Source organism: Aotus nancymaae, unplaced genomic scaffold (genome assembly GCF_030222135.1).
Source record: "Aotus nancymaae isolate 86718 unplaced genomic scaffold, 86718_ANA_hifiasm-v0.15.2.pri h1tg000030l, whole genome shotgun sequence".
Classification (NCBI taxonomy): domain Eukaryota; kingdom Metazoa; phylum Chordata; class Mammalia; order Primates; family Aotidae; genus Aotus; species Aotus nancymaae.
In genome coordinates this window covers 29,465,527-29,488,386 of record NW_026988443.1, presented here as the reverse complement: position 1 = coordinate 29,488,386, position 22,860 = coordinate 29,465,527, and the positions used below count along the sequence as shown (strand labels likewise).

The 22,860-nt window shown below is 39.3% G+C and overlaps 1 protein-coding gene and 1 non-coding gene across 5 annotated transcripts in view; one reads left to right on the top strand and one right to left on the bottom strand.

The window, feature by feature from the left end:
* Positions 1–22,860, bottom strand: part of ZNRF1 (zinc and ring finger 1) — a 118,886-nt gene that overhangs the window by 79,976 nt on the left and 16,050 nt on the right. The window lies entirely within an intron of this gene.
* Positions 1,296–1,402, top strand: LOC135277368 (U6 spliceosomal RNA). The gene has a single exon (XR_010344978.1). It is a non-coding gene; the product is annotated as a U6 spliceosomal RNA (small nuclear RNA).

The following is a 22,860-nucleotide window of genomic DNA, read 5'->3' as shown; positions in this document are numbered from 1 at the left end:
TCTCTCCCAAATCAATGCAACTGGACCTAAAAAAAGTGCTGCATAGTCCAAGCATCTTATTGAATATCCTCTAAGCAAACAGAATAAATAAATGGAATCACACATGGCTCAGTTCAGAATGGCCAAGGGAATCAAACATGTATGTATACATACATACAAACATACCATCCATGTGTAATCTGGACAAATCTTTACCCAATTATCATACAGGTATTAGTATCCCTTTTAAACATTTAAAATTTGAACAGCTGAGAAAGAAAATGCATGAAGTTGCTTCTACATTCAGACAGGTTGTTCAAAGTTCTTTGGATGAAAGAGCAGATAGATAACTTAGCTGCCAAAGAACAGGCCCAGCTTGTGCAGAGATGGATCCTTAAAAGGAGAACTGCAGAGATGAGCTTTGAGCCCAAGGCAGCTAAGTAAGTCTGAATGATCTCAACTCCTAACTGAGAGCTGGCCAGTGAACACTTTAATGACTGGAATTAACAGATCCTTGAGTCTATCCACCACTTGGGAAAGAGAAGCTTAGTTCTCCTAGGATTAAGAAGGAGATTGAAGACTCCCAATCTGATCCTTCTCCCAAGGTAGTAAGCAGAATCTGCCAATCTAACTGGCATTAATAACAGGCCTAAAAAAATGGCCTATTAATTATTGCCCAACTTTCACCTGTTTCTATACACTAAAATTTCCCTATTTCTCCACTTGAACCACAGAATCAGAAAAATGAGACTATATGTACTTTTCAAGTGTCAGCCTCACATGGCTCAAGATCTTACGAAGTCTGCTATCTGAACTGTGAATTCTAGATATTATTATTTAGAGGCTACTCATTCACCCTCCTCTCAGGTACAGTGGTACAATTTGAGGCTACGGTAACGGACTTAAGAGATCTGCTGCTGCGTGTGTACTTCTGAACCCATTTAAAACCAAATTCACCTGGATAAATAATAAAAGACTTTTTCTTAATTTTAAATTTCTTTAAAAGATAATTAACTGTTTAAAGCAAAAACAAAAACCAAGCCCCCCTGCCAAAAGAAACCATGTATTCTGAGGTTACGCGTGCACATACCTGTGTGGGTGTATAAATTATATGATAGCAATGACCCAGAGGTTAGGAGGAAGTAAATGTAAGAATACTGTTGCAAGGTTCTTACACTATACGTGAAGTGGTATAATACTAACTGAAAGCACATTGTGGTAAGTTTATTTTTAGCCAGAGCAACCACTTTTTTTTAAGCCAGAGGTAAAGCTAATAAACCTGTAAATTGAGATAAAATGGATTACAAACTTGCTTTGTGCTCGCTTCAGCAGCACATACATTAAAAAAAATTGGAATATATAGAGACTGGCATAGCCCCTGCACAAGGATGACATGCAAATTCATGAAGCATTCAATATTTAGAAAAATAAATTTAATTAAAAAATAAAGACTTTTTTGCTCTTTAGATAAAGTCTTGCTCTGTCACCCAGGTTGGAGCGCAGTAGAGTGATCTCAGCTCACTGCGACCTCCACCTCCCAGGATCAAGCAATTCTTCTGCCTCAGCCTACCGAGTAGCTGGGATTACAGGCATGCACCACCACGTCCAGCTAATTTTTATATTTTTAGTAGAGACAGGGTTTTGCCATGTTGGCCAGGCTGATCTCTTAACTCCTGACCTCAAGTGATCCACCTACCTCAGCATCCCAAAGCCCAAAGTGCTGCGATCACAGGCATGAGCCACTGTGCCCAGCCAAAAAAATAAAAAATTTTCTTAATCCAAATGAAGGAAGGGGGGGGGGAGAGAAACAGATGAAAGGGATAGAAAACAAATAAGCAAGATAATTAATTTAAATTCAATTATATTGATGACTGCATTAAATATAAACATTCCAGTTTAGGGGCAAAGATTCTCAGTCTGGATTAAAAAGCAGCATCAAACCTGGTGTGGTGGCTTATGCCTGTTATCTCAGCACTTTGGGAGGCTGAGACAGGAGGATCACTTGAGCCCAGGAGCTGGAGACCAGCCTGGGCAACATGGCAAAACCCTGTCACTACAAAAAAAATAAATAAATAAAAAATAAAAAATTAGCTGCATGCACACCTGTGGTCCCAGCTACTTGGAAGGCTGAGGCAGGAGGATCGCTGGAGCCCAGGAGGCGGAGGTTGCAGTGAGCTGAGATCACTCCACTCCAGCCTGGGTGACAGAGTGAGACTCCATCTCAAAAAAACCAAAAACAAGCAAACAAAAATCCCCAAAACAACACACACACGGAAAATCAAAAGAAAAACACTTTCAATGGAAAGCCACAAATAGGTTGATAAGTTAAAAATAAAAAGGTAGGGCCGGACACAGCGGCTCACACCTGTAATCTCAGCACTTGGGGAGGCCAAGGTAGGCGGATCACAAGGTCAAGAGTTTAAGACCAACCTGGCCAACACGGTGAAATCCCGTCTCTACTAAAAATACAAAAATTAGCCGGGTGTGGTGGTGTGCACCTGTAATCTCAGCTACTTGGGAAGGCTGAGGCGGCAGAATCACTTGAACCTGAGAGACGGAGGTTGCAATGAGCCGAGGTCGCCCTACTGCACTCCAACCTGGGCAATAGAGTGAGACTCTGTCTCAAAAAATATATATAAATAAATTTAAAAATAAAAAGGTAGAAAAAGGTAACCATGCAAACACTCAGGAAAAGAAAGCTAAAAAAAAAAAAAAAAAGGAAAAGAAAGCTGGAGTGGCTATATAATATCCACAATTATTACTGGAGATTTCTAGCAATCTCCTCCCTCTGTGATTAATAAAATAAGTAGACAAAAAAATCAGTGTAATTCTAGAAGACCTGAAAAATACAATCCACCCAACAACAAAACACACATTCTTTTCAAATGCACGTGGAACATTCACCAAGCTAAAATGCATTCCGGGCCATAAAACAAGTCTCGAAAAATAAATTAAGAAGATTCAAGTTATACAAGCCATGTTCTTTGATCACAACAGAATTAAACAAAAACCCATACCAGAAAGATATCTAGAAAATCCTCAAATATCTGGAAATTACATAAGACATGTCCAATAACTTGGGACTCACAGAAGAAAAAAAATCACAAGAAAAAGTAGAAAATATATTGAAATGCATAAAATATAAACAGACCAAAATTTATGATATGTAATACAATAGCTTAAAAAATCAGTGTTTACAAAGAAATTTATAGTTTTAAATGCTTACATTTTAAAAAGTCTAAAATCAGTGATCTAATCTTCAACCTTAAGAAGCTAGAAAGAAGAGCAGATAAAACTGGAAGAAGGAGAAAATAAAAAACAGAAATAAAAAAGATGGAAAAACAACAGAGAAACATCAATGACTAAAAGCTGGTCCTTGGAGACAATTAATAAAATTGATAACTCTCTAGCCAAACTAATGTCAAGATAAAAGAGGGGTCATCCCTAAAGATCATACAGCAATTAAAAGGAAAATAAAGAAATATTATTGCAAACAACTTTATGCTAATAAACAGATGAACAGACAAATTACTTGAAGAAGAAAAACTACTAAAGCTTACTTGGCAAGAAATAAATGGCAAAATTAGCCCTATATCTGTTAATGACATTTGTGCTTAAGAACTTTCTCATCGAGAAAATTCCAGGACTAGAAGCCTTTACTAATGAATTCTATCAAATTTAAAGAAGAGGAAAAAACAAAACACAACTATACAATCTCTTCCAGAAAACAGAAAAGGAACACTTCCCGACTCATTATATAAGGCCAACATAACTGATATAAAAATAAGATAAAAATATTACATGAAAAGAAAATTAGAGACAAATACCCTCAAGAACATAAAAGCAAAAATCCTTAACAAAATTTTAATAAACTGAGTTCAGTAACATACAAAAAGAATACATCATGACAGTTGAATTGATTTAGTATTTGAAATCAATCAAGTTAATTCTAAAAGAATAAAGGAGAAAATCCTTTGATCATCTTAATAGAAGCAGAACAATCATCTGACAGAATTTAACAGCTACTGATACTAACAACTCTATGCAAACTAGAAGGAAACTTATATCCTAACCAGTGCAAAGAAGTAGTAGAAATGTCAGGATTTGCAGATCATGTAATCATGTGTAGAAGCTTCTATGGAATACACAAAGGCTATCAGAACCAGTAAGTTAATTTAGCAAGGTTTTGACATTCTTTGCAGTATGAAAAAAGAAAAATTAGCAAGGCCACAGAATACAAGATCAATATACAAAAATCAATTGTATTTACATCAACTAGCAACAATCTATAGGAAAATTAATTTTAGAAAATACCATCAACCAATATGTCACCAAAAGCAAAGGCAATGAAAGGAAAAATAGATAAACTGAACTGCACCAAAATTTAAACCTTCTGTAAATGAAAGGATACATGAGAGTGAAAGGCAACCTAAGGAACAGAAGAAAATATTTGCAAATTGTACATCTGATAAGGAGTTAATATCCAGAATACACAAAGAGCTTCTACAACTCAACAACAAAAATGAGACAGAGAAAGAGGAAGGAAAGAAGGAAGGAAGAGAGGGAGGGAGGAAAAGAAGGAAGGAGGGAAGGAGCCAGGCAGTGGTAGCTCATGCCTGTAATCCCAGCACTTTGGGAGGCTGAGGCAGGCAGATCACTTGAGGTCAGGAATTCAAGACCAGCCTGACCAACATGGTGAAACCCCCATCTCTAATAAAAAGATTTCAAAAATTAGCTGGCATGGTGGTGCACACCCGTAATCGCAGCTACTCAAAAGCCTGAGGCAAGAGAATTGCTTGAACCTGGGAGGTGGAGGTTGTAATGAGCATATGAAGAAATTGGAACCCCTATGCACTGTACTGTTAGTGGGACTGTAAAATGGTAAAATGGTGCAGTTGCTATGAAAAAGTTATGGCAGTTCCTCAAAAATTTTAAAATAAAATTGTCATGTGATCCAGCAATTTCACTTCTGGGTATATGTATCCAGAAGAAGTGAAAGCCAACTGGGCACAGTGGCTCACACCTGTAATCCCAGCACTCTAGGAGGCCAAGTCGGGTGGATCACTTGAGGTCAGGGGTTTGAGACCAGCCTGAACAACATGGCAAAACCCCATCTCTACTAAAAATGCAAAAATTAGCCAAGCGTGGTGGTGCACACCTATAATCACAGCTACTTGGGAGGCTGAGACACAAGAATCAGTTGAATCCAGGGGGCAGAGGCTGCAGTGAGCCAAGATCAAGCCACTGCACTCCAGACTGGGTAACAGACCGAGACTCTGCCTCAAAAAATTAATTAATTACTTTAATTAAAATCAAAATAACTGAAAGCAGGGTCTTGAAGAGATATTTGTATATTCATGTTCATAGCATTGTTCACAATATCCAAAAGGTAGAAGCAACTCAAGTATCCATAAACACAATGCATGAATGGATAAACAAAATTATATACATACAAAGGAAGTCAATTCTGACATCTGCTACAACATGGATAAATCTTGAGAATGTTATGTTAAGTGAAATAAGCCAGTCACTACAAGACTTATATGAGTTATTAAGAGTGGTCAAACTCATAGAAATAGAAAGTACAATGGCGAAACTCATAGAAATAGAAAGTAGAACGGTGACTGCTGAGGGGTGAGGGAAATGGAAAGTAGTTGCCTAATGGGTACAGAGTTACAATTTTGCAAGATGAAAAAGCTCTGGAGATTGGTTGCATATCAATGTGAATATATTCAACACTACTGAACTGTACTTTTTTAACGGTTGAGGGTAATTTTTATGCTAAGTGTATTTTGTCACAATTTTAACAATCTTTAAAAACATCAAACAAGAATCATTTAGAGGTAAATATTTAAAAATGTGCACAAGACTTTTATTCTAAAACTATAGTCCAGGCACAATGGCTGACGCCTGTAATCCCAACACTTTGGGAGGTCGAGGCAAATGGATCACTTGAGGTCAGGAGTTTGAGGCCAGGAGTGGGAAAACCCTCATCTCTACTAAAAAATACAAAAATTAGCGAAGCGTGGTGGTACGCCTGTGATCTCAGCTACTCGGGAGGCTGAGGTGGAAGAATCGCTTGAACTTGGGAGGCAGAGGTTGCAGTGAGCCCAGATTGTGCCACTGCATTCCAGCCTGGGTGACAGAACGAGACCCTGTCTCAAAAAATGAAAATAGAAAATAAAACTATAAGACACTGATGAGAAAGATTAAAGAGCACTTAAATGAAGCTAGAGAAATACCATGTTTATGAATTGAAAGTTGCAATTGTTAAGATGTTAACTTTCCTCAATTTTATCCATAAATTTAACATAATCCCAATCAAAATCCCTGCAAGCTTCCTTTTTTTTTTTTTTTTTTTTGTAGAAACAGGATGATTCTAAAATTTATATGGAAATTTGAAGGGCTGAGAATACCCTAAATAATTACTAAGAATAATTTTAAAAAAGAATAATAAAGGATTTGCAAATTTGCAATATTTGATTTCAAGACTTATTGAAACACCAAAGTAATCAAAGAAACATGGTATTGGCAAAAGGACAGACATATAGACAAAAACAGAACAGAGTCCAGAAACAGACTACATATATTGCCAATAGCATCCTTAAAGCTTCCACGGTAATTCAATGGAGGAGAGTCTTTTCAATATGTGACACTGGAACACGTGGTGGAAAAATGAACTTTACAAGAAAGTACAAGACTTGTAACACTGAAAACTTCAAAATGTCACTGAAAAAAATTAAAGAAAATCTAATAAATGGCCGGGCATGGTGGCTCACCCCTGTAATCCTAGCACTTTGAGAGGCCAAGGCAGGAGGATCACTTGAGACCCAGACCAGCCACAGCAACACCCTGTCTCTACAAAAATAAAATAATTAACTGGGCATGGTGGTGTGTGCCTATAGTCCCAGCTACTCAGGAGGCTGAGGGAGGAGGATCACTTGAGCCAGGCATTCAAGCCTAGTGAGTTATAAGCACACGGCTGCATTACACCTGGGTGACAGAGCAAGACTCTGTATTAAAAAAAAAAAAATCTACAAAGGACTTGTATAGACATTTCTCCAAAGACTATATATGAAAAGCCAATAAACACAAGGAAAGGCCCAGCATGGCAGTTCACGCCTGTAATCCTAGCACTTTGGGAGGCCAAGGGGGCCAGATCACCTGAGGTCAGGAGTTCAAGACCAGCCTGGCCAACATGGTGAAACCCTGTCTCTATAAAAATATAAAAATTAGCTGGGTATGATGGCGGGTGCCTGTAATCCCAGCTACTCAGGAGGCTGAGGTGGGAAAATCACTTGAATCCAGGAGGCAGAGGTGGTAGCGAGTAAAGATCATGCTACTGCACTTCAGCCTAGCGACAGAGTGAGACTCCACCTCAAAAAAAAAAAAAAAAAAAACTTGAACACGAATGTTCACAGTAGCATTGTTCATAACAGCCAAAGAGTGGACACAACTCAAATGTCTATCAACTGAACAGTCAAAATGTGATATACCTACACAGCAGAGTATTATTCTGCCATAAAAAGGAATAAAGTACTGCATGCTACAATATGAGTAAAGCTTGAAAACATTACGATAACTGAAATAAACCAGAGGCTAAAAGCCATGCATTATATATTATTCCATTTATATAAAATGTCCAGAATAGATAAGTTTATATAGGCAGAAAGTGGATTAGTGGTTGTCTTGAGTATGGGAAGATGGAGGAAAATAGAGTTACTGCTAACGATTATGGGGTTTCTTTTTGGAAGAATGAAAAAAGCTTCTAAAAGTTATTTTTCTCTTGTGTTGCTTGTGCTATTGGTGTAATATTTAAGAAACTACTGCCCAACCCAAGGTCAGTAAGATTTCCATTTGCATTACCTTCTAAGAGTTTTATAGTTTTCTTTTTTTTTTTTTAATTTTTCTTTTTTAAGCTACTGCAGATTAAAGTTTTAGTTCTTATATTTAGGTCTTTGATCCATTTGGAATTAATTTTTGTATGTGGTGTGAGGTAGGGGTCCAAACCACATTTTTCTGCATGAGGATATTCATGTCCCAGTAGTATTTACTGAAAACATTATTATTTCTCTATTGAATGATCTTGACACCCTTGTTGAACATCCGTTGACCACAGATATACGTGTTTATTTCTGTACTGTCAAGAGTGTGCTGAGTGTGGTGATGGTTTTACAACTCTCAGAACATACTAAAAACCATTCAATTGTTTACTTTGAATGGATGAACTGTATGATATGTGAATTGTTTAAATAACAGTTTTAGGTTTTTTTTGAGACAGCATCTGGCTCTGTCACCAAGGCTGGAATGCAGTGGCACTCTCAGGTCTGCCTCCCAGGTTCAAGTGATCCTCCCTCCTCAGCCTCCCAAGTAGCTGGGATTGCAAGCATTCACCACCACACCTGGCTAATTTTTGTATTCTTTGTAGTGATGGGGTTTCACAATGTTAGCCAGGCTGGTCTCGAACTCCTAACCCCAAGTGATCAGCCCGCATCCAGCCTCAGTAATAGTTTTTGTTTGTTTGTTTTGAGGTAGAGTCTCACTCTGTTGCTCAGGCTAGAGTGCAGTGGTATGATCTTGGCTCACTGCAACCTCCGCCTCCTGGTTCAAGCAATTCTCCTGCCTCAGCCTCCCGAGCAGCTGGGATTACAGGCACATGCCACCACACATGGCTAATTTTTGTATTTTTTGTAGAGATGGGTTTCACCATGCTGGCCAGGCTGGTCTCAAACTCCTGACCTCAAGTGATCCACCCACCTCAGCCTCCAAAAGTGTTGGGATTACAAGCATGAGCCACTGAGTCCAGCCAATAACAGCTTTTTTTTGTTTTGTTTTTTACAAAGGTCAAGATTGTAGTCAAGCTGGAGATGTAGTACATACACTGTATTTACAACCACTAACATCAATGACTTCACCGAATTTGTGACATACAAAAAGATGAGAATTGGTTCAAGGACCAAGACTTCATGCTTTTTAACAGTTGAGGTAGAGAGATAGAGAGGAATCAGCAAAGGAAATAATACCAATGAGAGAGGAAGAAAACTAAGTGAGCATGGTATTCCAGAAGCAGTGAAGACTGTTTCAAGGGAAAGGGAATGACCAGCTGGGTAAAATGCAGCCACTTTTCCCAAACTGAGAATTGACAATAGGCTACTGGATTTAGCAATACAAAGGTCCTCAGTGACCTTGATAAGAGTTGTTTCAACAGAGTGATGAGGGCAAATACCTGAGTGGAGTAGATTCAAGGAAAATGGAAGAAGAAAAATCAGAAAACCAAGAAAAGAGAATTCTTGAGAAATTCTGCTATTAAAAGAAGTAGCAGGGGCCAGGCATGGTAGCTCACGCCTGTAATCCCAGCACTTCAGGAGGCTGAGGCAGGCAGATCACTTGAGGTCAGACGTTCAAGACTAGCCTGGCCAACATGGTAAAACCCCATCTTTAATAAAAATGCAAAATATTAGCCAGGCATCATGGCACATGCTTGTAATCCCAGCTACTTGGGAGGCTGAGGCAGAAGAATCGCTTGAACCAAGAGGATGGAGGTTGCAGTGAGCCGAGATCGCACCACTGCACTCCAGCCTGGGCAACAAGACCGAAACTCTATCTCAAAAAAAAAAAAAAGTAGCAGCAGAATGGGGTAGTATCTGCAGGGAAAGTAGAATAAAGGTAAGTTAATTGGTTATTCCTGTTTTCAAGATGGAAGAAACAGCAGCAGTTAGTATGCTGACAGGAATGTATCACTAGAGAGGTAATATTTAGCAGAGAGCAGAGGAAGGTTGGAACAGTGCTCTGGACTCAGGAAGTGGGAATGAAATTTAGTTTGCAAATGGAGGCATCGGCCCTTGCAAGGAGCATCTACAGCTCATATCTAGTTACAGGAAAGAGGGAAAAGGCAGATATACAAGCACAAGGGTGGAAACGGTGGCAAGTGCCATTGTTTTCTCAATGAAATAGGAAGTGAGGTCATCAACAAAGGCTAAGAATGAAGTTTTGAAAACCGGAGAAAGTATGGAAGAGTCTTCTAAGAGGACGGAGAATGAAAGAACTATGGAAATACAGCAGGATTTCCAGACAGCATTATGGGCTTGTTTGAGGTTAGCAATCATGAATTAAGAGTGAGGCCAGGAAATGTCCTCAGCGTTTCTTCTAACCCAGGAGCACACCCATAAAGTAGGCAGAGATTTGGATTTAACCAGAGTTGTGATTTAGCCAAAAGTGTAACAAAGCAAAATAGGGGAAGAGGATTTAGAGTGTAGTACATGCAGCAGTGATTATAATGACTGACCATGGAATTTAAGAAAAGTACAGGCATGAGGGTGTGAGGGAAAGGAAGAAGAAAATAAGGTCAATGGGCTATAGTTCCTGCTGGAGTCAGATGGTTGAAAGGACTGATATTACGATAAAGTGCAGGAAAATGGAGTCACAGGGGGCAACTCTTATGGCTGACACAGTAAGAAAATGTGTGTTATTTCTCCACCATTTTACAAAACTACAAAGAATGTCATAGGCCCAGCTATAGGTCTAAAAAGGATTCCTACAATTCAATTTTTGATGGCCAAACTGATCGCAATTTAATAACAACATGAGATACCGTTTATTAGAGCAATAGTACTTTTTTTAATTTTCTTCTTTTTTTAAAAGAGATAGGTTCTTTGCTATGTTACCCAAGCTGGAGTACACTGGTGTGACCACAGTTCACTGCAGCCTTGACTTCTTGGGCTCAAGCAATCCTCCTGCCTCAGCCTCCCAAAGTGCTGGGATTACAGGAATGAGCCACTATATTTGGCTACAGTCACACCACTGTCTCTGTCTATGTAATACTGGCTTAGTTGCCTTATCTGTGAAATAGGAATGTTAATAGTAGCCACCTTAAGGGCTGAGGATTCAATGACTGAATGTTAAAAATTTAGAACTGTACCTGGCAGTTAGTAAGATGAAATAAATGTCTGCTATTAGTGATATTCTTTTTCTTTCTTTTTTTTGAGACAGCCTCGCTCTACTGCCCAAGCTGGAGTGCCGCCTCCGGGTTTAAGCGATTCTCGTGCCTCAGCCTCCTGAGTAGCTGGGATTACAGGCATGCGCCACCACGCCCGGCTAATTTTTGTATTTTAGTAGAGATGGGCTTTCGCCATGTTGGCTGGACTGGTCTTGAACTCCTGACCTCAAGTGATCCGCCTGCCTCAGCCTCCCAAATTGCTGGGATTACAGGTGTAAGCAACTGCACCCAGCCAGTAATATCCTTATTACATACTACTGTTACAACTCTACTTCATCGTGTATTTTTTTTAATGCCATAACCAATAAAAACTGCTATGAAAGCAGGAGTCTCAGTAGGGAAGAGTTCAAACACTCAGGTATTAAGCCTGGCTGAGGCTCAAATCATTACAGAATTTTTCCAAGTACTTTTCCTAATCTGCTCCTGTTTCTCCACTTTCTAGAGGCATGGAGGAAATGACACATGTCATCCAAAAGGGCTCTGAGCTCCAGGGAACGCTATAAACACTGACCTTGCTGTTGGGTAATGGGTTTAACTTCATTCTAAACTCTGTTTCCAGGTTCTATGCCAGTACCTTTACTCTTGCCCAGACAGTTGCTCAGTCACATGTAATAAATAACAACAGCTTAAAAAACAGAAAAAAACATAACCTTTGAATGTTTTTCTTATTTAGGAATATTTTAAATGTTCATTTAAACACAGATGAGAGTTCTTTTACAACTCAAACAAGATGCTTAGTTATTGTCATTTGATTATTCTGCAGATCACTGGAAGAGGGAGGAAAATCCGGGCCCTTGCTGGCCTCTCACCTGACTCAAACCACGGGATTACTGGATCAATCACACAAGACTCCTCTGTGGGATCCAATCCCAGACAGATGTATAGGCCTCACCAGCATGCTGCCTATTTGACAGTTTCTGTTGGCAGTACCCCAAGGAAGCAAAAGCACCAGGCTGAGTGCGGACCTAGCTGCCTCTTGCAGGCCTGACTTGAAATCCCACCCACCCAGTCCCCCAACTGCCTGGTGTTTTCTTTTAGAGCTGCTCAGATGTGGATCCAAGATAAAAATTTCTTACGTTCTAGTTTAGCCATTGGCAGAAGCAATCATCTGATCAGAAAGAAACATGGAAAGAAGCAGTGAACTCTGGAACAAGTTGAACACACTCAGATTCTTCAGAACAGAGGGCTGGGGAAGAGAAAATGGGGCTCGTATGAATCCTCTCTTATGAAATGTCCTCTGCAGTGTGGGCCAAGCTCTTGGCTGGCTTATAATTAAGTTGGTCCCTAAGAACAAACTAAGTTTATAGAAGGGGCTATGTGATCTTTCCTGTGGTCTTAGAACAACTTATAGAGAAATTTTGGCCAAATGGTAGATATGGCCTCTAGCAAAGAGCTAAACTGGTATAAGCATTTAGGGGCACAATTTTGGGGGGGATGGTCAGAGAGAGGTGTGCTGTGAATAGGTTTCACTTCCAGGTACAAGTTTCCGGAAACTATAACAGAAAAAAAAAAATAATAATAATAAAATCCACACATGCACATGGAACAACATGAAACAATGAAGAGGACATTAAATAAAAACTAGAAGTTGTGAAACAAGCATAATATGCTTTCTACTGCTTTACACATACCCATTCATCCAGAGGTGAAAATTTGGAGAAAGATACACCAAAGGGATCATGGGGGAAACTTCCGCTTTCTACATTAATGTTTAAAATTTTTACTGTGAACACTCTGATTATTTTTGTGACCAGAAAAGAAGTAGGAAGACCTTTTGTTTCTAGATTTGCTTAAAAAACAGAAAATACCCCAGCACTTTGGGAGTCCAAGGCAGGTGGATCAAGAGGTCAGGAGATCGAGACCATCCTAGCCAACAGGGCGAAACCCCATCTCTACTAAAATACAAAAAATTAGCCAGGGGTGGTGGTGTGCACCTGTTGTTCCAGCTACTCGGGAGGCTGAGGCAGGGGAATCGCTTGAACCTGGGAGGCGGAGGTTGCAGTGAGCCGAGATTGCGCCACTGCACTCCAGCCTGGCGACAGAGTGAGACTCTGGCTCAAAAAAAAAAAAAAAAAAACCAGAAAATAATCTATTGGAAACCACAAAGGTCTGTTGCCTTCTGTTTCTGCAGAATGAGTGCTAGTTCAGCCTCTCCAACTCCCTCACTTGTTCCAGGGCTTTTCTTCTGCAATTTCTTCCTCTTCCTTCTGCAAATAAAACCCCTTCCTGTCATCTTAGAAGCCATCTTTTTCATTTGAGATTAATTTCTTGCAGAAAGTCAGTATCAAGCCACCGTAGCAGTCTGGTGACTACAAAAATCACAAGAAGTAACCCAACTCTTTTCCAACACAAACTATCTTTATCTTTACCCCTAAAATTAATGTATTTCTTCACATCTCTTTTACTGAACTTTTATTAGGCACCTAACTCCATATCATGGGTAAAAAACACTCACAACAGACTTAAAAAAATGTTCTCAACTAACACATCTGGTTCATAATAAGTACTCTGCAATCAGCAATAGCATGCTTTCTCTTAATAGCAAACTGCAAGCCTCAATTCCCTAAGCCAAGGACAGTAAACAGGGTTAGTCTTATACATTAACACCAGCAGTTAGCATGGACTGTGGGCACCTGCAGTACTATGTTAAGGAGGATTATGAGTCCCTATAGAGCTTCATAATAAACAATGAGGTAAATTTTAACAGTGTCGGCAATGGGCAAAGAATAAGGTTGGGGGTCAGTGGCTCTTCCCTCCTGCATAGCCTGTTGGGACCAGGGCTGGTGTGACCTTCTGTTTCTTTTTTTGAGATGGAAGTTTGCTCTTTCACCCAGGCTTTAGTGAAGTGGCACGATCTCAGCTCACTGCAACCTCCACCCTCTGGGTTCAAGAGATTCTCCTGACTCAGCCTCCCAAGTAGCTGGGATTACAGGAGCCCACCACCATACCTGGCTAATTTTTGTATTTTTTGTAGAGATGGGTTTTACCATGTTGACCAGACTGGTCTAGAACTCCTGCCCTCAGGTGATCCACCCACCTTGGCCTCCCAAAGTGCTAGGATTACAGGCATGAGCCACTGCATCTGCCCTGGTATGCCACCTTCTTAACCTTGGTCTATCTGGAATCCAGTCACTGTGAAATGATGCTATATTTAAAGAAGGTGTGGGTGTGTGAATGTGGGGGGTTGGGTAGGGAAAGGTATCTTTTCTTTTCTTGAGAATCTTTAACTGTTCTATAGCAACTCGAAGGAGAATGAGATGGCAATTTAAGGGGGTGGAGAGAAAAGATGACATAATTAAAAGGAATTTCCAACTTGAGTCAAATTTCAAGTCATAAGAACTTGGGCTGTTTTTCTCCAGTCACCTCACAAACTCATCCTCCCTAGTCGCAGCTTAAACACAGTTGCATAAAATTAATGTGGAAGTTTTTCTCCATTTTCCCGAAAGCTTATTCAACACTGGGGGTTCCTAGTTACCTGGTTTCTCCTCTTCCCATGGTACCAAATTACAGGCAAGACAAGTAAGCTTGGAATCACCAATAATCCCATAAATCATCCTAAGAATGCAACACTCTCAGAATTCTTCCTAAACATGGATGATGCAGAACACTGTGATGCTAAAGAGAGCCTTGTTGAGGAACATTAAGCTTACCCTGCCCCTAGGGCTCCCTTGTGGAGGATACTTTGTAATTTGTGGTAGGTGGGTAACAGCCGACTACTTGATTTATTTTTAAGCTATATAGAACACCTGTGTATTAATGAGACTCACCTGTCTAAGAGCAAATAAATATGTGGATGAAAGTCTGCTCCAAGCCTTTAGTCTGGAGAGCTGTCAGCCCCGCAGGCTCTCAGGCTGTTGGTCCCCAGGATAGATCCACTTTGTTGTGCTATCTGGGTGTCTGCCTCTCAAATACCTTCAGCGCCTCCTGGGTGGGCGTCTCCTGACTGAGCTGGTTCTCGGTAGAGCCTCCTAGATTCTCAGTACAAGGGCATGTTCACTTGATCCATTTACTGAAATTAAACATTTACCAATTCTCTATGTACCGTAAGAGCACCACAAAAGTGTCAAGCAGCACTGTACAACAGGACTTTCTGCAATGATGGAAATGTTCTTTATGAATGCTGCCCAATTACAGCAGTCACTAAGCATTTGTGGCTACTGAGCACTGAAAATGTGGCTAGAGTAACTCAGAAATGGAATTTAAATTTTGTTCATCAATTTCTGTTCATCAATTTACTTATTTTAATTAATTACTTATGTTTAATTTTCCCAAAGTCTCACTCTGTCACCCAGGCTGGAGTGCAGTGGCACAATATCAGCTCACTGCAACCTCCACCTCCTGGGTTCAAGCGATTCTCCTGCCTCAGCCTCCCATGTAGCTGTGATTACATGTGCTCACCACTATGCCAGCCCACTCCAAGGTGGGCAACAGAGTGAAATGAACGGGTGGACAGATGGAAGGATTAGTGTACTGAAAACAGAGCTAAAAAATTACCCAGAGTACAGCATAAAAAGAATTGGAAAACACAAAAGAGTTTAAGAAACAGGAAGGTAGAAAGAAGGCCCAATATATGATTTCTAGGATTTTCAAAAGGAGGGATGGGAGAGAATAAAAGAAAGGTAAAATTTGAAGAGATAACTAGATGATAATTTCTTAGGTGCCCTGAAACACATGAAATGTGATATTCAAGGACAAATAGCAAATAGATATATAAAAATAAATCCAGAACAAATAACAGGAAATTTGCAGAGGATCATGAATAAAGAGAAGATTAAAAAAAAAGTAGCCATCGGCCGGGCGCGGTGGCTCACACCTGTAATACCAGCACTTTGGGAGGCCAAGGTGGGTGGATCATGAGGTCAAGAGATCGAGACCATCCTGATCAACATGGTGAAACCCCGTCTCTACTAAAAATACAAAAAATTAGTTGGGCATGGTGGCGCATGCCTGTAATCCCAGCTACTCAGGAGGCTGAGGCAGGAGAATTGCCTGAACCCAGGAGGCGGAGGTTGCGGTGAGCCGAGATCGTGCCATTGTGCTCCAGCCTGGGTAACAAGAGCTAAACTCCGTCTCAAAAAAAAAAAAAATAGCCAAGAGAAAAAAACATTAAGAGTTGAGAAGTAGACTTTTCAACTGCAATATCAAAAGTAGAAGATAATGAAACAGAATAACATCATCTAATTGCTGAGAAAAACTAACTGCCAACCCAGACTTTTATATCCAGCTATATTATGCAATAGTTATGACAAATAAAAACACTTTTAGGCAAGCAAAAAGAGTTTAGCACTAATAGACTCTCACTAAGAAACAATGTTAAAGCCTACCTCTAGTAGAAGGAAATTTAACTCAAAAGGATGAAGTATGATGAAAGAAGGAAGGGAAAGCAAAGAAGTTGACATGCAGATGAGTGAATCCAAATAAGCAGACTGCATCAAATAAGAATAGCAAGAACTAATTCCAGGGTATAAAAACAAAGTGGAAGGCCGGGCACAATGGCTCACACCTGTAATCCTGGCACTTTGGGAGGCCAAGGCGGGCGGATCACTTGAGGTCATCAGGAGTTCGAGATCAGCCTGGCCAATGTGGTGAAACCCCATTGCTACTAAAAATACAAAAATTAGCTGGGCATGGTGGCACATGCTTATAGTCCCAGCTACTTGGGAGGCTGAGGCAGGAGAACTGCTTGAACCCAGGAGGCGGAGGTTGCAGTAAGCTGAGATTGCGCCACTGCACCCCAGCCTGGGCAACAAGAGCAAAACTCCGTCTGGGGTGGGGGGAGGAAAGTGGAATTATAATACTGATCCACAGTAATACGTAAGGCAAACTGTGGGTTTCTATTTGGGAAGAGAGTAGAGACATTGATTTAACTTTAAGATTTTATTGAAGTATGCAAGCCAAAAATTTAAGAGTAGCCTCTAACAGAACTGAAAGTTTCCAGATGGTAGGATAAAGAAATCCTAAGAGAAGACCCTAAAGGAGAAAAATGCAAACAAAACATGGTCAACAGCACAAAGTAAGATATGAAATAATAATGTATTTAATGATATTAAATAAATTATGTAAGATATTAAATGAAATATTAAGATAATACATAATTGTAATCGTAATACTTTTAAATGGGTTAAACATGCCAATCAAAAGACAGTCTCAGAATAGGCTGGAAAAAAATCTAACTTTATGTCATTTCCAGGAGATACACCTAAGATATTAGGACACAGACACTGAAAGAAAGGGGATAAGAAAAGATGTACCAGACAACTATTCACGAAAAGAAAGCTAACATTAATATCAGACAAAAAAGACCAAGAGAGAAAGTACTGTTAGGGATAAAGATGCTCTCTACAATTCTCCAGAAAACAATTTTAAACAACTATTCATTTAAGAGAACTTCAAATTATATGCAGACACATTTGACAAAATGACGGAGAAGTTGACAAATTAGTCATTAAAAAAAAAAACTTTAATATAGCTCTTTCCAGAATTGTTAGATCAAGAACACCTGGCAAGGCACAGTGGCTCACACCTGTAATCCCAGCACTTTGGGAGGTCAAGGTAGGAGCATCACCTGAGCCCAGCCTGGGCAACATGGTGAACCCCCATCTCTACAAAAAACATAAAAATTAGCTGGGTGTGGTGGCACATGCCTGTGGTTCTAGCTACTTGGCGGCTGAGGCAGAAGGACTGCTTGAGTCCAAGAGTTTGAGGCTGCAGTAAGCCATTACTGTGCCACTGCACTTTGGTCTGGGCAACAAGCAAGACCCAGTCTCAAAAAACAAACAAACAAAACAAAAAAACACCAAAAGTTGGTAAGATATGGAAGATCTGGACAATACAACTGATAAGCTTGATCTAAGGATATACAGAATAAAACTTCACCCAACATTTTTGTTTGTTTGCACTACCCAGGCCCCCTCACCCAACATTTGTTATACAAACGTCTCAAGAACAAATGAAATGTTTATGAAAACTTACCATGTAGTATGACACAAATTAAGTATCAATAAAAACCAAACAGTATCATACAGACTGCTCTGTGACTATAATGCAATTAAGTTAAAGGCCAACTTTTAAAAAAAATGAAATTATTACAATTACACCTTTGCACTCCAGCCTGGGCAACAGAGAAAGACCATGTCTCAAGAAAATAAATAAAAAGCTATATTTGGTCAGGCACGGTGGCTCATGCCTGTAAGCTCAGCACTTTGGGAAGCCAGGGTGAGAAGATCACTTGAGTCTGGGAGTTCACGACCAGCCTTAGGGACATAGAAGTCTCTACAAAAAAACCCATAGTAGTCTCTACAAAAAAAACATGCTATATTAATCTTTTTGCTTCTTTGTTTTGTTTTTTGAGACAAAGTCTCACTCTGTTTCCCAGGCTGGAGTACAGTGGCACCATCACGGCTCACTGCAACCTCTGCCTCCTGGATTCAAGCGATTCTTCTGCCTCAGCTTCCTGAGTAGCTGGAATTACAGGCACACGCCACCACGCATGGCTAATTTTTATATTTTCAGTATAGATGGGGTTTCAGTATGTTGGCCAGGCTGGTCTTCAACTTCTGACCTCAAGTGATCCACCCACCTCAACCTGCCAAAGTGCTGGGATTACAGGTGTGAGCCATTGTGCCTGGCCTTATTAATCTTAATAAGAGAAGAAAAAGACAGTGTGACAAAATTATGAGTGAAATTTTATGACATACGTGCCAAAATCCAAAGGAGAATATTAACATATTAAATCTGGAAATGTACAAAAAAAAGAATACATCACAACCAAGTAGGATTCATTTCAAGAATATAAGGATAGTTTAACATTAGAAAATCTACTAACATAATCCAAATCATTTACCACTGAAAGGAGAAAGACTAGATGATCATCTGAATAAATACAAGGAAAATTATTGATAAAATTACTGTTCGTGATAATTTAGCAAAGTAGGAATAAAAGAGAATAAAGGAAATCTACCAAAAACACATGTGATGCTTCCAAAATCAGGAAACATTCCCTTAAAAAGCAGGAGAAAAATAAGGATTCCCATGATGATAGATTCTAACATGGTTTTTACTGGAGGAACTAGCCGGCAATCTTAAAATAAGAAAGAGAAGTGATACAAAAGAAGATTAGAAAAGAGAAAACAAACCAGTCATTATTTGCAAAGGGTGTGATTCTCTGAATTTTCTGTCAATGCTCCTCATTAAAACTATGAAACCTACAAGAGTTCAGCAAGTCTGCTGAACATTAACAAGAAACCTGAGAGGGGCCGCGCGCAGTGGCTCACGCCTGTAATCCCAGCACTTTGGGAGGCCAAGGCGGGTGGATCATGAGGTCAAGAGATCGAGACCATCCCGGTCAACATGGTGAAACCCCATCTCTACTAAAAATACAAAAAATGAGCTGGGCATGGTGGCGCGTGCCTGTAATCCCAGCTACTCAGGAGACTGAGGCAGGAGAATTGCCTGAACCCAGGAGGCGGAGGTTGCGGTGAGCTGAGATCGCGCCATTGCACTCTAGCCTGGGTAACAAGAGCGAAATTCCTTTTCAAAAAAAAAAGAAAAAGAAAAAAAACCTGAAACAATTATAAAAAATTTTAAGAGCTATTGTTGACGGTAAGGATGAAAAAACTATAGGGTATCTAGTGATAAATCTAACAAAAGGAATTCAAGATCTTTAAAAAATCATAAAGCTTTATCCAGTGACATTAAATATTAATAGCTTACATTTACTGATCACTTACTACTTGCTGGGCACTGTTCTGAGTGTTGTGGATATGCTATCAACTCATTTAATATGAAAGAGTCTTATATGGTAGATATTGCTATTAGTGTTAGCTTCACTTTAGAGGTAAAGAAATTAAGACACAAGTTGTTACGGTGACCTTAACTACTACCGTATACTGCCTCTCCCAAGAGAGGGTGTCCCATTCCTCCAATAAAGGCATCTCTGGCTCAGTTGAGCCAAACTTCCAGAAGCCATTCTTGTGTGTCATCCTGAGGCCAACTTAATCTGAATTCTCTAGCCTACAACTGTCTAAGAAACCCCGTTTTCGACAGATTGGATCAGAGTACCTTGGGAGCAAAGGGTGGCAGGTGGATTTATTTCTGTTCACATAAGGATACAGACCAACAATGATAGAGATCTCAGTCTTAGGCCTAGCCTAAGTGACACCATGTCACTTTTAAGATCACATGGTTCACCCATTCCCAGGAGCAAGTCAATATAGATTTCTTAAACTTGAGAAGTTGTATTTATTAAGATCTTAAGCTGCTTTGCAGACTCAAGAATGTATTGGATGTCAACAATTTGGCTTTCTGATAACATTTGAGAATTCTGGGAGATGGATATGTAATATTTATTTGTATAAGTTCTGCAACTTCTCTGTAAGTCTAAAATTATTTCAAAAAATTTTAAATGTAAATAAAATCTTTAAAATTTTTATTTTTGTATCTGTAAATCCATTCTATCAGATTCATGGATAAGCCCAAATTTGCAAATCTGGCTTATTAATAAACTCAACATAATTCTAATAAATATCCTAACAGTTTTTTCTCCTCACAGAAAGTTAACAAAGCTAATTCTAAAATTTATCTGGAAGCACAAAGTGCCAAAAATAGCTAACAAGTTTTTGTTATTTTACTGTTGTTGTCTGTAACATACAGAACTGTTTACTCTGCTGTTTGCAATACAAAGACATCAGGAAATATTATTGTTTGTGCAATATAGTAGGGGAAAAAATTGAAACTGCCCATTAAGGTGGGTTTGCCAGATGTCCTGTCATCAAAAAAGAATACCAGCTATAAACACAGCAGTTCTTGGTACTCTGTACTTCATTGTGTTATTCTATCTGGATTCCCTTATTTGTCCCTTAGAAAGATTCAGTTAGCCAACACAGTTCTGTCTTTCCACAAAGCAAAACCTAACATAAAACTATAGTAAATAAAAGAGTAGGCTGGGCGTGGCTGACACCTGTAATCCAATCCCAACACTTTGGGAGGTCGAGGCAGGTGAATCACCTGAGGTCAGGAGTTCGAGACCAATATGGTGAAACCCCATCTCTACTAAAAATACAAAAATTAGCCAGGTATGGTGACAGGTTCCTGAAGTCCCAGCTACTCGGGAAGCTGAGGCGAAGAATTGCTTGAACCAGGGAGGCAGAGGTTGCAGTGAGCCAAGATCATGCCACTGTACTCCAGTCTGGGCGACAGAGCGAGACTCTGTCTCAAAAAATAAAAACAGGCTGGGCACAATGGCTCATGCTCCAGCAATCCCACCACCTTGGGAGGCCAAGGTGGGCAGATCACTTGAGGTCAGGAGTTCAAGACCAGCCTGGCCAACATGATGAGACCCTGTCTCTACTAAAAATACAAAAAATTAGCAGGACATGGTGGCATGCACCTGTAATCCCAGCTACTTGGGAGGCTGAGGTGGGAGAACTGTTTGAACCCGGGAAGCAGAGGTTGCAGTGAGACAAGACAGCACCACTGCACTCCAGCCTGGGCAACAGAGTGAGACTCCATCTCAAAAAAATAAACAAATAAAAATAAAAGAGTATTAGCACAAAAACAAATGACTTTACTACTCCTCAAATACTGCTGAGAGAGCTGGCCACTCATTTGGAAAAAGAAAAATATATCCCTATCTTGCCCCATTCAAATGTATTTATAGACTGGGAGCTGTGGCTTACACCTATAATCCCAGTACTTTGAAACAGCTGGATGTGGCAGTGCACATCTGTAGTCCCAGTTACCCAGGAGACTGAAGTGGGAGGACCAACTGAGTCCAGGAGTTTCAGGCAGCAGTAAGTGTGATCACGCCACTACTTTCCAGTCTGGGAAACAGAGTGAGATCCTGTCTTGAAACTAAATAAATGAATAATTTTTTTAAAAAGTATCCATTGATTAAGGAGTGAAATACAAAAGGCAAATTTTTACAACTTTTAGAAGAAAACAATATTTTTATGATCTCAGGTAAATAAAATGTTTCTCAACACACAAAATGCATAAGCCATTAGAGAAAATACTTGAATATTCAGTTATATTAAAATTAAGTAACCATAAGAAATCACAAAGAGAATAAAGAGAGAAGCCACAAACTGAAAGAAGACACATCTACATTACATACAACAACAAAGAATTACTATCCACAGACAAAACAAAAATAAATTTGTACAAACCGGTAAGAAAAAGCTAAACCACCCAATATAAACATGAGTCAGAGACATGAGCAAGCATTTCACAGAAGAGGAAACACAATGATTAAACATACAATATTAATATATTATAGATAAATATATATTTTCAAATATATAAATAAATAAAATCACAATAATATACCAGTACACCCACTAGAGCTTGCCAAAAATTAAGGTTTGACAATATCAAATTTTGGCAAGGATAAAGAACAAACAAAAATATATTATTTCAGGAGTGTAAACTAGTATAAGCATATTGGGGATATACTGGGGAATATTTAATTATGGTTGAAGATACACATACACACACATACACACACACACACACAATCTGTAACCCCACTATTTTATGACTAAGGATGTACTCCAGAAAAACTCATTCAAGTATGTAAGGAAACAAAAGTTTCAAAGAACTAAAAGTAACTTCAAAATCCACTGATAACAGAATGGATCAATAAATAGTGATATATGTATGTGGCATAGTCACACAATAGAGTATAAGAGTGAAAATAAATATGCTATGGCAGTAAATAGTAAAATGAATTTATATACTACCTCCATTTTGAGGTAGTATATATACACACACACCTCATAATACTTTCTCCTTCCATGTCTGTACAATTTACATAAAGTTTAAATAAAACAAATGCTGTTTTGGATAGATACATGGAGCAAAAGCATGAACATATATGGCAGGAGAAA